This window comes from Nyctereutes procyonoides, unplaced genomic scaffold, assembly GCF_905146905.1.
Source record: "Nyctereutes procyonoides isolate TBG_1078 unplaced genomic scaffold, NYPRO_anot_genome, whole genome shotgun sequence".
Lineage (NCBI taxonomy): Eukaryota > Metazoa > Chordata > Mammalia > Carnivora > Canidae > Nyctereutes > Nyctereutes procyonoides.
In genome coordinates, this window is record NW_026575082.1 from 28,439,643 (window position 1) to 28,455,009 (window position 15,367).

The following is a 15,367-nucleotide window of genomic DNA, read 5'->3' on the forward strand; positions in this document are numbered from 1 at the left end:
TAATTCCTCTGCACGTAAATAAAAATACATACCCCAAAGCAGTAAAAATAAAATAAAGCAACAGTAACTGAAAAGCCTACCAAGGGTTTTCATTTCGGCAAACATTTATCTTACCATCTAAGCTTCAGACTCCAGAGATGACCCTTGGGATAAAATGACAGACTTAGGTTTGATTCCCACTGGTATTTCAAACAATACGGCACAACCTGAGGACCATTTTTTGAGGATAAATGACTGGCTAGGAGCAGTGCAGTCCTGAGGCTTTGCCTGGGGCCTATGCTCTCACCTAATCATTATTCACAATCCCCCAGAAAAGCCTCCAGCTAAAATTGTGATTGGTATTTAGGACTAAACTTGCAAATTCAATTTGGAAAATCCTTTCTTCGTTCATGATTTCATTTTTTGTTTAATTCATGTGCACCTTTAGATATCAACTATAGCAAGCATTAAAACCTAGAGCCATAGTCCATCTGTTTTGAGTGTTACTTTCTTTACCCATTTATAAAAAAGATATTTTAATAGCAAAAATGCCTAAGGACTACATTGCATAATGTATGCAATTAAAAATGTAAAGTCCTCAAAGGGGGTATGAAAAGCAGTGATAATGAACAAGAGTTCTGCAAATTTAGAATTTTGTAATAGAGTTCTCATAAGCCATTTTTCATTTGAAAAGCCAAAACAGTTTTTATGAATGCAAAAATGAACTGACGGATGCAACAGTCTCTGAAAATCAGGGAATAAGCTAGAGTCAAATCAAACCACAAATTTCTTTAATTAGGCCTTGCACTTTTTAATTAGGCCTTTTTTTTTTTAGTTGTAAAAAATATTTTTTGCTGTCTATCCTGCCAATATATTCTACTCTTGCTTTATTTCTAGGATTGACCATTACAACTCTCTCACTGTTCTTCCAGTAATTCTGTCTGCATTAGTCGATAGTAACGCATTATTTCTTACTGATTATAACACAAGGGTCTCCTCTCTAAAGACCAGCAATTCAGAATGAGGGCTGTATGTCTCAGACTGCTTGAGCTAGAGTCAGATTCCTTATCTCTATAAAGGGGATAATAATGAATGTTACCTCGAAGTACAAAGTGACAATAAGTGAGACAAATGACTGAGAGTATTTAGTAGATTGAGAAAATAAAAAAAAAAAAAACCCACATTTGTATGATTTGGGACAAAGTTGAGTCAAACTCTCTGCTCTTTTGTTTTCTCATTCATAAAATGAAATAATTAATCCAAAGTTCTTTCTTAACTATAAAAACTTACATGATTTTACTTAGCTTTTGCTAAGGTTAAGACTTACTTTCCTAAAAAAAAAAAAAAAGACTTACTTTCCTTCTCTCTTTTTAATGTGTATTGACAATTCTGTTTCTAGTTGTGACTCATTTGCTTTTTGTAGCCTTTTTCTTTGAATGAGAACCACATGTGATGATATTCTGTACTCCTACTGGCCCTAGTAGTCATGGGATATTTTCCTAATTGCTTATGATGAAGTACTACATTATCAAACTCCACAGAAGATCCTGAGAAGGTATTGCTTCCTTCTGAACTTGTACCTTAAAAGTGAATCAGACATTAATTATATATAGTATGTAAAACTTGTTATGTTTCTGGAGAGGCATATGTAAAGTTTTACTCAAAAAAGCTAACCACATACGGCAAAAATGAAGCCCATAATAGCAAAACATATCAAAACATTAAAAAAATAAAAATAATAAAAATAATTGTATTACATGTGACTTGTAGTGTTAATATTCTTAATATGATTCTTGACTCTTATTAATAAAGAAAAAACATCAAAGACCCCCAAGAAAAATTTGGTATGGGGCATAAGTGAGATAGGCATAAAAAATATAAAGGGTAAATAAACAAAGATAGACACGTCACTACTAACCAAATAGATGAAAATTAGGATGCCATATACTTTTCTCACTCAGGATTTATTTAAAAACAAAAACAAAGATTCCAGATTTATTTATGAAAAGACTATAGAGAAAGTGGCATACTGATGGTGGAAATGTAAACTGGTAGAGGCTTTCAATATATTTTTACTTTGATTTACCACTTCCATTTTTAAGAATATACCATAAGCTAGCATTTTCCAAAGTTTTCAGATGTTATTTTTGTGTGTGTACGTAAAAGTCTAAATTTAATTTTAAATGTATACAATAGCATTTAAAAAGTTTTCCTTTTTTAAATAAACTTTATTTTTCAGAGAAGTTTTAGGTTCCCAGCAAAACTGAGTGCAAAGTACAGCAATTTCCCATATTGTCCCCTGTCCCCATATAACTTCTCCAACTATCAACATCCTGCAGACAGATGCTATTTTAAGAAAGGATTCCAGAGCCAAATATATATTTGATTACTAAGACCATTGCATATGACTATGCATTGTTATTCTCCAAGATGGTGAATAATAGACAGTGGTTCTTTATGTTATAGGCGATGGAACCCTTTCATCAGAGAGCATGATTAGGAATTAAGGCTCTGCAACTAGAAACTGTCTGAAAAAATCATTAGACACAGTACAAAGAGGTATGTAAAAGAATGTTCACTGAAATCATGTTTAACACAGGAAAAAAACTGGACAGATCCCACATACTCAATAATTGGAAAGTGGTTACATAATTTGTGTTATATCCTTAAACTGGAATAGTATATAACCATTAATAATAGAAATGCAGAGGATATTTACAGACATGAAAAATACTGCAATAACTGCTAAGTAAAAGAAGCAATCTAGCCAAGGAGCAGTTATATTCTATCGTCCCTAATTCTAATCATAATAATTAGATAGATACATATATTATGCATTATATACAAACATATCAATAAATTCAGAAAGACATACAACAAAATATAAAGAGTAATTATCACACAGGGGCAGGATTACTATATTTTTCTGTATTGCCTTATCTTTTTTTTATAATGAACATCTATTAATTTTATAATAGAAATATTTTTTATTTTATTTTATTTTTTTTAAGAAATATTTTTTAAAGGCTATGTGTTTACGTGTCTTTACTGTTTGGGGACATCTGGTATTTTATTATATAGGTATCAGATGCTTGTCACATTTAATAAAAATTAAGTTCACAGTCAAGAAAACTGTAATTATATAAAGAATTCATAGATAGAAAACACAATTCCTACCTTCTGGAGAGAAACTGATAAAAACATAACAAGTGCTGCGAGAGCCAGCAGCGTAATGGAGGCAGTAAATCTCTAGATGCTCTATGTCTTTACGAGTCCCTATAAGGGAGTACCTCTTCTCTCTGTAACAGAAATAACATAAACACACACATTTATTTAAAGGAGCAGCTGAAGGAAAATCATCCTTAGCTTGGAGCTATACAGGCTGCCTGTTTTCAAGTGGGATCTCTCAGGTATAAACAGTTGGAAATATTATCACCTACTTTCTGTATGACCTTGGAAAAGTTACTTATCATTCTTCATGCTCAATTTCCTCACCTGTAAATGGGGATAGTGATATTATCAACCATAAAGATTAATATTCATAAAGTACTGATAGGAGTGCCAGATACTGTTGCTGTATATGTGGTTTTTAAAAATAAAAAGTGGGACTGAGGGCAGCCCCGGTGGCCCAGTGGTTTAGCGCCGCCTTTGGCCCAGGGCATGATCCTGGAGACCCGGGATCGAGTCCCATGTCGGGCTCCCTGCATGGAGCCTGCTTCTCCCTCTGCCTGTGTCTCTGCCTCTCTCTCTCTGTGCCTCTCATGAATAAATAAAAAGAAAAAAAAAAGTGGGATTGATGTTATTAATAGAGATCCTTCACAGAGCATGTTACTATCAGATACATTTTACTTCTGTTACTATTTCAAGTAATTCTCACCTTGATTCTATGCGGTATTAGTATTATTACTACTTGGCCTCCAGCTGTGCATTAATTTTATCAGCTCCCTAAACTGATATAAAGAATTTCACAAAAACTGATCAATTGAAAAAGGATTATTTTTTGTGTTTCCAAATGATATCCATTGGATAAAATACTATGTACTAATGGTCTGGTCTATTTAAGTACTGAACCACTTAGACATTACTTGATAAGTTTAAAATAAAAGCAAGGTCAATTGAAAACGTGTGTCGGACCTTAAGCCATAGCAGTATGATACGCTTTTCTCCTATGTACCCAGTTTCTTCTTATTTTTGATATGATACCTTGAGAAGGCACAGCATCACCAATGAGGTATTCTTGCCAAGAATATTTAATCTGAAGCTAATAATAAAAAAAAAATTCAGAAAAATCTAAAGTAAGGGACAGCTTGCAAACACTGGCCCAGACTTAAAAATATCAATGACATGACACAAAGAGGATGGGAATTTTTTCTAGATTAAAGGGTATTAAATGGATATGACAACTGAATGCAATGAATGATTCCTAATTGGATCTTGGATGAGAGAAAAATAAGACAGCTATATTTACCGGACAATTGGTAAATCTAAAATGCAGATTTCAGAAATCTTTATCAGTGAATAAATCTAAAATTAGGTGATTTGTACTTATAGATAAAATTATGAATTCATGCATTTATATTGATCACAATTTATTAAATACACCTATTCAGTGTGATATGCCTGAAATTACAAAAGTTCCTGTGAGTAACAAAGATGTGGCTTAGCCAAAGAGTTCAGGTGAAGGGTATTGAGGACCTTTTTACCTAAGTCCAGCAAGTTAGCAAAATAGCTAAACTATGTATTTGTTATATTTGAGACCCAGGCCCTCTTCCTACTAAATTATTTTCCCTTCTAAGGGAAAGGAAACATTAAGAATGTTGGAGTAAGTTGCTTCATGCATTCCTCAGTAAAGAGGGGCACATCAGGAAGCAGAGAAGGCAAAAAAATAGATGGCTTTGCCAAAAGAGCTACTTGCTGCCTGTGGCTGAGAATTAGATAATCTGAAGCCTGGGAAGTTAACAAAGTTAAATTATAAGTGTTTTATAATTATCTTTTACTTATTTTTTAATAGGCTATTTTCATGATGTAGAATTTGAAAGATATGAAGGGACAGTGAAAATTACTCTTCCAGTCTTGTCCCCCAGACAAGACTGTTTTACCTCCTCAGAGGCAACCTCTGCTAATAGATTCATGTATTCTTCCAGAAATGTTTAATGCACTGTGGTATCTACACTAGTGTTTACAGAAATGGAACAGGTTATATATACTGTTCTACACCTTACTTTCTTCTTAGTATGTTTTGTTAATTGATCATTCTAGTACCGTTGCCTTATTTTATATTATTATTATAATGCTATACCATAAAAACTATTGACAAGAATTCAAGAGGATGTAAAGATGTTTTCATATGCTAAGGAAATAAAATGATGGCCATCAGGAAGAAAGAGCATTGAGGGGTCTGAGTGTAGAGTACTGAAGACACTAACTAAGTAATGTACCTGGGAGGATTTGTCTGAAGACTTCTTTGGATTCTAAGCAGGCCAGTGTATCGTGACAGAGCTTCTGAATAGTTGCTGAAGTCTCTATCCTGAGAAGGGTGCAAAAGTGGCTAAGACTGAGCTGGCATACACGAAGGAGACTAGGGTTTGAAGAAACAGGGTGAAGAGTGCATGGTCATTACAACTGGAGATCATGGCAAGAATCATGGCAGTAGATCCAGTATATGAATTCCAGAGGCCAAGCAAGAGGAATTACGAATTACGTCTTGGTGGATGCTGGCACATGCCCCATTGCTGGCCAAAATGTCAAGGGTCAAGCAATAATTCAGGGGAGACAAGCAAGCAGAGAGAAGAGTATGGAAACCCATACATCCACTGATGCCAGGATGATATGAGTCTCCCAGGAACCTGGAGAAGAGTAGAAGGGATGGAGAGAATCCTTCTAAGCTCAAGGGAAGAATCTTGGTTTAAAGCCTAAATTGACACAATTTTACTTTCGAAGTAACCAAGCAACTACCAGTTGGCAAGATTAATTTTTCCTTATCTGTGGTTTTAGTGGGGAGTGCCAGGAAAACGGGTTTGTGAGATAAGTCAATTTTTAGATTTGGAATACTGTACTTTACACACTTGAGATAAGCAACTATAAAATTTAAATCTACATAGCCAGCTTATAAGGCTGTTATAAAAATTCAATGAAATTGTTCTGTAAAAATGTACAAAAAATATATGGTGTGATTTTCTGGTTATGATTTCTTTTTTTTTATTTATTTTATTTTATTTTTTATTTTTATTTTTTGGTTATGATTTCTAATAGTAATTCTCCTTCAACTTCTTCCTAAGTTCCGAGGACCTTTAACGCAGTCCCATAATGCCAGATTTTGTATACACATTCACTTCACAAGAGTATTAGCTTTGAAGTAAGTGAATCCTGGTTTCAAATTCTACCTTTGTTGCCACTACCTGTGTAAGTGTGGGGAAATAACTTCTTTGAGTCTTGGGTCTTTAGTTGTAAAACAGTATGACAGCACAGAAAATATAATCAATAATATTGTAACAGTATTATGTGTATGATGAGCACTGAGTAACAAATAGAATTGCTGAATCAATACACTGTACACCTGAAACTAATATAACATTGTATATTAATTATACTTCAATAAAAAATACATCCCTTCTCAATATTCTTAATACAAATCTATCCAAAAAAAATGTGTGACTGGGATCCCTGGGTGGCTTAGCAGTTTGGCGCCTGCCTTTGGCCTGGGGCATGATCCTGGACTCCCGGGATCGAGTCCTGTGTCAGGCTCCTGGCATGGAGCCTGCTTCTCCCTCTTCCTGTGTCTCTGTCTCTCTTTCTCTCTCTATATCTATCATGAATAAATAAAAATAAATCTTAAAAAAATGTGTGACTATCAAAAATTATTTCTTACATGTATGTATAACACATTGGCCCATTGTTGGTGGACCTACAGATTAAAGTTTATATTGCCCAGTTTTTGATTTGAAAAGTTTGATTACATCATATGTCCTTACTATGCAAGATTGATCTCTGTAAAATAAGGTTTCTAGTTACTATTTTCAGGATGATGGAGTAATAAATATCCCCATATACCGTGAAGGAAGCAGGTCTCTGTCATAAAAAAAGCATTTAAATATAAAATATAAACATAAACAGCAATCTTCCTAAATCTTACCCTGAGACTGAGTATAGGGATTAGCTATAATTATTTTCCATTTCCTCTAAATAGAAATTTTCTTTTTTATAAAAGGTATTTATTTCAAATCTAACAAATGTTAAAAAGAAACTAACTACTCAGTGGATAATAAAATCAATAATATTGATTTCTTTTTTTAAAAGATATTATTTATTCATGAGAGACACACAGAGAGAAGCAGAGACACAGACAGAGGGAGAAGCAGGCTCCTCACAGGGAGCCCGATGTGGGACTCAATCTCCAGATCCCGAATAACGCCCTGGGCAGAAGGCAGACGCTCAATGCTGAGCCACCCAGGCGTCCCAACAATATTGATTTTTGAATAAAAGAGGTAGATTGAACATACAGATTTAACTCCATTCCTTTTCAAAACCATACTAAAATACAATATTAAAATTTTTGTTAAAAAGCATAAACCAAGGATGAAAAGGAGAGTGAGAGATAAATGAATAACTGTAACCAAAATTTGGAAGCTAGAATGATGACAGCTAATTGACAGCAGATTCAAACAGGTTGAATCTGAAGCCAGCAGTAGGTAAAGTAAGGAAGCAGTTTTATTTGCACTAATTTCCAAAAAAATTTGAGAACTGGTGGCACCCAGACTTCTGGAAATAGGTTAAATCACAGCAAGCCTGGTTAGAAATCAATTTATGAATTATTCTCTTGCATTCCCTCTCTACCATTCATCACTAGACAAGTGCTCCTCCCTCTCTTATCCTGGCCAAAGATTACGTGTTTATTCTTTGGAGTATATAAAACAGAAGATTGCCAAACTGGGAAATTTTGAACAATTCTGGAGGGCAGAGTACTCTGCCGCTGAAAACAGAATTGAATGAAGTTTTATATAACAAATATTGAAAAAAAAAACAAATATTGAGACTCCCAAGTCCTCTCCTACTGGGTTTGCAGAATGCTAGTGATCCATTATAAAGCCTCGAGGCAGGAGAGTGGAAGACTCCTTTGGTGAATATGACTTGAGTAAAAAGTAGTGTTCAGTGAAATGATAATGGGGGTTCCTGAAGAAAAAAGCATGTTCAAATGTAGGGAGTTCGCAACTATTAAGCTTCAGTTATGTGTTATCCTGGCATTCCCCCTTTCTTCCTACCTTAAATATGAACTGACAGCCAATGACCACTAGACATCTGGGGAAAACCCCTGACATGAAAGATGGAGCCGGAAACAACCAACCAACCAACCAACCAACCAACCAAAAAACCAACCAAACAAATAAAACCAAGCAAGCAAACAGAAAATAGAACTGTTCAGGAAAAGAAAATTTCTTTAAAGAGAAAAAAATCTTTAAAGAGATAAAAAAAAAAAGAATTGCATCCATGAAACAAAAACAGATTGCTTAAAAAAAAAAAAAAGAAAATCAGGAAACAAGAGTTTCTGGGAAACAAAATTATGATTGGAATGGAAGCCTCAATAGAAAGGTTGGAAGATGTCCCCAGAAAGTAAAGATATTGAGAGAAAAAACAGATGAGAGAAAGGATAAGAAAATTAGAAGACTCATCTAGGAGGTTCAACATCCAAATAACAGAAAAATAGAAAAAAATCATCAAAGAAGTAACTCATGAAAATTTTCCTGAATTAAAGAACATGAATTTCTAGATTAAAAGGGCTCAGTGAGTGCTTAGCCAAATGAATGAAAATAGATCCCCTACAGGGCACAACATAACCAAATTTCAGAACTCTGTGACAAACAGAAAATTATAAAAGGTTCCAGAAAGCAAAAATATATAGAACAAAAAGTAGAATATCTTTCAGCTTTTCACCACTGGAAACTAAAAGGCAATGGAGACAGACCATAAAAATTCTGAAAGAAAATAAATTCCAAACCCAAATTCTGTATTTAGCCACAATGTCAATCAAATTTCAGTAAAGCTGAAAGCCATTTTCAGAGAGGCAAGATCAAAGCTATTGGTAGATGTGCTCCATCTAATTGAGAGTAAATGAAGAAGGAAAAGACGTTAAAAACAGGAGTTTTAACTCAAAACGGGAACAAAAGAAGCCCCAAGGTGATAATGAAAAGTCATCTGTGCCATAGGGGACAGAGGTTGCAGCTGAACCAGAAACAAGTACACAGAAGCAAGCAAATGAGGAACAAGGCAATCATTAATTTTAGGAAAAACAGAGAATTGGAAACATGATGTGGTTCAGCCATGAATTAATTTTATAGTTATAAAATTTGCTAAATTGAATATGAAACATCAAAATCATGATATAACTATATTGAGAAGATGCTGTGTTTGTGGCAATGCGGTAGGGGATATAACAAACTTAACTCTATGGTTTCCATAGGGAGAAAGTAATAGATTATATGTGAAGCTGAAAAAAAATGAAGAGGTAGAAATATAATCATATTATTTAGAAATGTTCTTTTATAAATATAAAAAGAAATAGCTAAAAATGAACTGATTATGACTGCCCTGGGAATCAGAAAAATAGTGGAAAGAATTGCTGAGTAGGAGACTGCTGGTGTTTTTTTTAAGTCTCATAGGACTACTTGATTTTTTAAATCATATCCATGTGTAATTCTGATAAACACAAAACAAAAGAAAAAACAGCGTAAGATTGCCATTAACCATGATCTGTGGAAACTTAGTAGGCATTTATAAATTCTTAAGTGTCACTGTATGAAGTGCTTTATTATATAACCTTATACGGTAAGTTCTAGAAAAACAATGTTGAGGCAGAGGGAAATCTGCTTTGGTAGCCAGCCCATGACAGGTATCTAAACATTGCTAATTTAACTGGTAATGATGAAAAACAAAAAGAGGCACTGTATGGGGTTCTAGACTTTCTAGGTTCTACCTCTTTTTAGTTACATAATCTTGGACAAGATATTAAATCTCTTTTTGCTTGAGACTTCTTCAGTGTAAATCCTTATTTCACAATAATGCTGAGTGTTAACTGATATAGGAACAGTGGTTAGCAAGTGCCCGAGACATAATGAATGTTTAATAGATGTTTGCTATTTTAATTTTGATTTATTTTTTATAAAAATACTTATTCATTCATTCATTGATTCATGAAAACACAGAAGAGAGAGAAGCAGAGACAGGCAGAGAGAGAAGCAGGCTCCATGTTGGGAGCCTGATGCGGGACTCAATCCTGGACTCCAGGATCACCCCCTGGGCCGAAGGCAGGCGCTCAACTGCTGAGCCACCCAGGCGTCCCTGCTATTTTCATTTTAATCCCAAATTCCTAACTCTGGATTGTAAGGATCATATCCACTGTACCTCCTTCTACTCCTTCCATGGAATTTGGGACAATTTATTCCCCATGTATGTCTTGTTCATCTACTCCACAGAGATCTGACTCAATTTTGCCCTAAAATCAATCATGCCTGGTTTACTTGGAAACATAGACCAGAAATAAATGTCATGCCTGGAACCACCTCTCTTTTCTTATCCACGCCTCTTTCCCTTTCTCTTATAGCAGCCAGGAGCAGGATTTGTAACCAGAAGACCTAAGTTTGGGTAAGTCACTTAACCTTTCAGAGTATTGCTTTTTTTTGCTTGTAAAGTGGACATGAAAATACCTACTGGAAAAGACATTTGATGTTTGCCTCCCTACCATGCTTTCCTTCTACTTCTGAGAACTGTATCCTGATTTTCACTTGGACAACTCCCAGCTATAGAGGAGGGTCTAATTGGCAAAGCCCTACCCCCCACCCCCCCGTCCACAGTTACATGCTCAAGGATGAGCTCTTAACCAAATGAGGACCAGTGACACTCAAAACTGTTCATGTCACCAAATGTGGGCTGACAATGGAGCCAATTTAGCTCCAAATTAGCCTATCTGAAGACCATTCCATGCTATGAACCAATGTATCATTTCTTTAGTCAAAGTCAGTGTCTGTGTGTGTGTTCATGAGTGTGTGTGCACACACATATGTGTTTTGGCATGGGGTGGGCAGAGAGGGAGAATATTTTTCATTGCAACCAAGTGAGTCTTAACTCCTACCCACTATGTAAGTATTATCTCCACTATTTCTATGACCAACTAAGATGATAAATAAGCTGAAAATTTGGTAAACATAAAGGTGTACACAAATGTTAACTATTATTACCATAGTTTTTTTTTTTAAGATTTTATTTATTTATTCATAGAGACAGAGAGAGAGAGGCAGAGACACAGGCAGAGGGAGAAGCAGGCATCATACAGAGAGCCTGACGTGGGACTCGATCCAGGGTCCCCAGGATCACGCCCTGGGCTGCAGGCGGTGCTAAACCGCTGCGCCACCAGGGCTGCCCCTATTACCATAGTTTTTAATAACATAAACCCAACTTCTTCACAGAGCAAACTATGTGTTACAAAAGATTTTCACAAAAACCAAAGTCATCTTACAGTTGATGTGTTGGATATTATTTGTGAATATCTATTTTGCATGAAAACATAAGGCTATGCCATTGTTCAACTCATTCCAGGTCATTCATGTGACAGCAGCTCAGATGGCTTCCTTATTCATCAAACTCAAAAGGTTAGGCTAGTAACCCCCATATCTCTATCTTACTCTTTGATATTTATGGCTGTATGCTCCATAAACCTGTGTGAATCCTTTTGAAAATATGAGTTCTGTAGTAGCTTCCTAAAACGGAATTTTATCAGATCAATTAGTCAAGTCTGGAGTACTTTGATAATTGTTTTATAATTTATTAATAAAACACGAATTAAAGGGAAATTTAAAAATAGTACCTATTTCATATAAAAGCTGGTTTTATAAACCTGTAAAATAAAATACTTTTATTGAGTAAAATTGGAGTAAAAATTGGAAGTAAATGGGTATTTCAAATGAGCTTGACAGCTTTAAAAAAGGCATTTGTTTTCTTAAATAGATCATTTCTTCATGTGTATAGGATTAATTTGACTGGCAATGTTTTTCTTTCTGGCTAAGCAAAAGTAACCTGTAGCTCGATTCCTGTTTCATTTCTCAGAAACTGAATAAGTGCAGTTGAAATAAATGCCATTTTAAAGTATTTGCAGGGATCCCTGGGTGGCGCAGTGGACTGGCGCCTGCCTTTGGCCCAGGGCGCGATCCTGGAGACCCGGGATCGAATCCCACATCGGGCTCCCGGTGCATGGAGCCTGCTTCTCCCTCTGCCTATGTCTCTGCCTCTCTCCCTCTCTCTGTGACTATCATAAATAAATAAAAATAAATAAAAATAAAAAAATAAAGTATTTGCAGTTGAAATAAATGTCATTTTAAAGTATTTGCTCCATCTGATATGTTCTTGGTCTTATTTCCAGGTTAGGTTCTTTTAGCTAAAGGATAAGCTAATAAGGCAATGAGGATGATTTTTGGTCTCACCCTCCATATCACTTCCTGATGACAACAATGAATATAATGATAAAAAAATCGTAAGCATGAATGTCTACACCTTCTTATGAGGAAAATATCTATTAAAAATTTAAAAAACCTGGGCTCTAATTGTATTTTTATAGAATTAAAGTGAAGAGGTAAGAATGATAATCTCTAGTCAAAAATAAGTTAAAGTATCAGTGCCCCTGGTGAAAGTTTCATACTAATTCCAAATAGTATCAGACTGATTATTAGTCAGAAAAAACAATATGATGTTTAAATTCCAGTTCAGTTAAACCAACAACTCTTTTTAATAAACCAGTTACAAACTAGGCCTATGAAGAGTCTGGAATTTTAATAAATATACTTTAAATCAGTTTTATCTTTCAAAATGGCTATGTGGGGAAGCTATAAGACAACCCTAGAAATCCTGGAATTGTTAGAAGTCTTTTTGAAATTTCTGATTTTTAATTGCCTTTACAATTATCTTTTGTACTACACAAGATCTCTTGTGTTTTTGACCCAAAAGGCATACATAACTTTTGACCCATTAAACTTAGTTGGAGATGACATTTAGTTGGTTTCAGAATTCAGATGAAACTAGTGTGTATATTTAAGTGTGTCACAGAACAAAAGCAATTCCATAGATATTTTGTTCAAAGGCAGTGCCCATGGAATAAGTCTATGGTTTCAAAAGTTCTACTAAGAAATAGTCAAATAATAACCTAGATTTAAAAATGTTGTGTTTGTCACTTTCCCTACAAGACAAGTACATCTTAAGTTAGGAATAAAATAGTCTGAATATGCAGACATAATAAATTGTAGAATGTGTAATAAAGTTTTTTTTTTTAAATGAGCAACTCTTGGAAATTAATTCACCTTAACAAACATTTACTGAATGTATTCTATGTATCTGTAGTAGTGCTAGGTAGGGAAGGAAATAAACAAATAATAGGAGGCCAGGTCCTAAAGGTACTTGTAAGCTAATAGAAGAGGAAGTCATGTACAATAACCACTACAACATCTACTTCACTTAATTCTAGACTGGACTATTCTAAATGAAGTCAAAATCGTAGTTGTGTAAGTTAATTTACATTTAAATATTGTAGTCCTGTATTTTCTCATATCTACCCTATTACCACCACCACTGCGATAATATAAATACTTACCACATTAAATTGTAAAAATTTGTTTACATATCTGCCCCCTCAGCTAGTTTATGACCTCCACCACAGTAAGGACTAAAGGTCAGGAGAATTAATGCACAATGCCTAATACATGCACAACAGCTGAATAGATAAAGCAGGAAGTTAAGTGTATCATCACTGAAAGAAATGTAAAGTGGTATGAGAACACTGAACAGGGAATGGTTTAATTTTCACTGGTGAGCTTGGGGGAAAGCTTCATAAGGAAAGTAGCATTTAAAGAAAATTAAGATCTTAATACACAGAAATATGAGATGAAAGAGGATTACACATAGATGGAACAAGGAAGGTTTGCAAGAGCATGAAAATTTTAAAAAGTAGTGGGTATGCTTTAAAACTTTTCCTAATCTAGTATCATTGGAATTATAAGCTTTTGTGGTTGATTGAGAGATGTATTAGAAGCACGAAGAGGAGTAGTGGGAGAAATACCTGGACAAGTCAGTAGTGATTTGAGTGGGATTGTTTTCTCATACCTGGGCAGCTATAGGGGTCAATGCAGATGTCATGAAAGTCACCCTTGGGAATCTACCACAAGACTGAACATCATTCAATTGTCCATACTGTTTTAGAATAATGTAGAGCACTGTTTACCAAATGGTATTTCATAAAATAATATACACAGAGAGATGTAATGCATGCTTGCAGTGCCCAGTTCAATCTAGCATATTTTCCCAAAGAATTTGACTATGGAAGCCTTTCGAAACTCCTATTAACATCTCAGTTTGAAAAATATTATTGTGAATTCCCTAATTTTAATACATATGGTATCATAATATTTTAACTCAAAATTTGAGTCATCAGATGGGTCTTTTTCGAACCTTTTGATTCTTTATTACTAGTGGAAACAACTCCTAAATATCCACTAATTTGGTAGCAACAGAGGATACGAGATAGTATATAAAAAGTAAGATTGTCAACATAAGTTTACTTTCGTCCTATATACCCAAACCTACCTGAAATACTTAATAGTTCATGATAGATTGATCAAGACTACAGTGAAACTTAGTGAAATAAACATGAGGTTTAACTTAGATATAACACCTTAGAAATATTAAGAAACTGGAAACAAGGTGAATCTCCATAAATGGAGGAATAGTTGAATAAATTTTGGCACATTCATACTGTACAATATATTGTAGCCATTAAAAATATTAGAGCTATTTCTACAAAGTACTGTAGAATAAAAAAAATGCAAGGTGCAGAGCTGTGCGTGCGTGCGTGTGTACATGTGTACATGCATGTGAGAGTGAGAGCCCATTTTTTAAAGCAATGCACAAAAAAAAATAAAAAAAATAAAGTAATGAACAAAATTCCTGTCTGTTTGTATATACATTGAATACAGGAAAGATATACAGTGGGTTAAGTTAAAAAATGACCTCATAAAGATAGGATCATAATTTTACATATATATGAAATAAAAAAATAAGATCTAAGAAAATGAAGAATATCAAAAGATACAGGATTTACATCAAAGTTGGTTATGATCAATATAATAAATTATCACCTGTTTGAATTCTTTGTTTCCTATAATTACAGTGGGAGCTCAGGTGGGTGGGATGTACGTTTCTCAGCATGTATTACAGATTTTATTTATTCATGAGAGACAGAGAGAGAGAGAGAGAGAGAGGCAGAGACACAGGCAGAGGGAGAAGCAGGCTCCATGTAGGGAGCCCGACGTGGACTCGATCCCAGGACGCCGGGATCACGCCCTGGGCTGAAGGCAGC

General features: G+C 34.8%; 1 protein-coding gene across 7 annotated transcripts in view; it reads right to left on the bottom strand.

Moving 5' to 3' along the window:
• Positions 1-15,367, bottom strand: part of LOC129514447 (methyl-CpG-binding domain protein 5) — a 433,503-nt gene that overhangs the window by 138,906 nt on the left and 279,230 nt on the right. For 6 of the 7 annotated variants that reach the window (XM_055333027.1, XM_055333026.1, XM_055333025.1 and 3 more), the window contains exon 4: positions 3,157-3,278. The exons of the other annotated variant lie outside the window; for it this stretch is intronic. The gene's annotated coding sequence lies outside the window, so the exon portion shown is untranslated. The remainder of the gene's footprint in view (positions 1-3,156; positions 3,279-15,367) is intronic. 7 annotated transcript variants of the gene reach the window in all.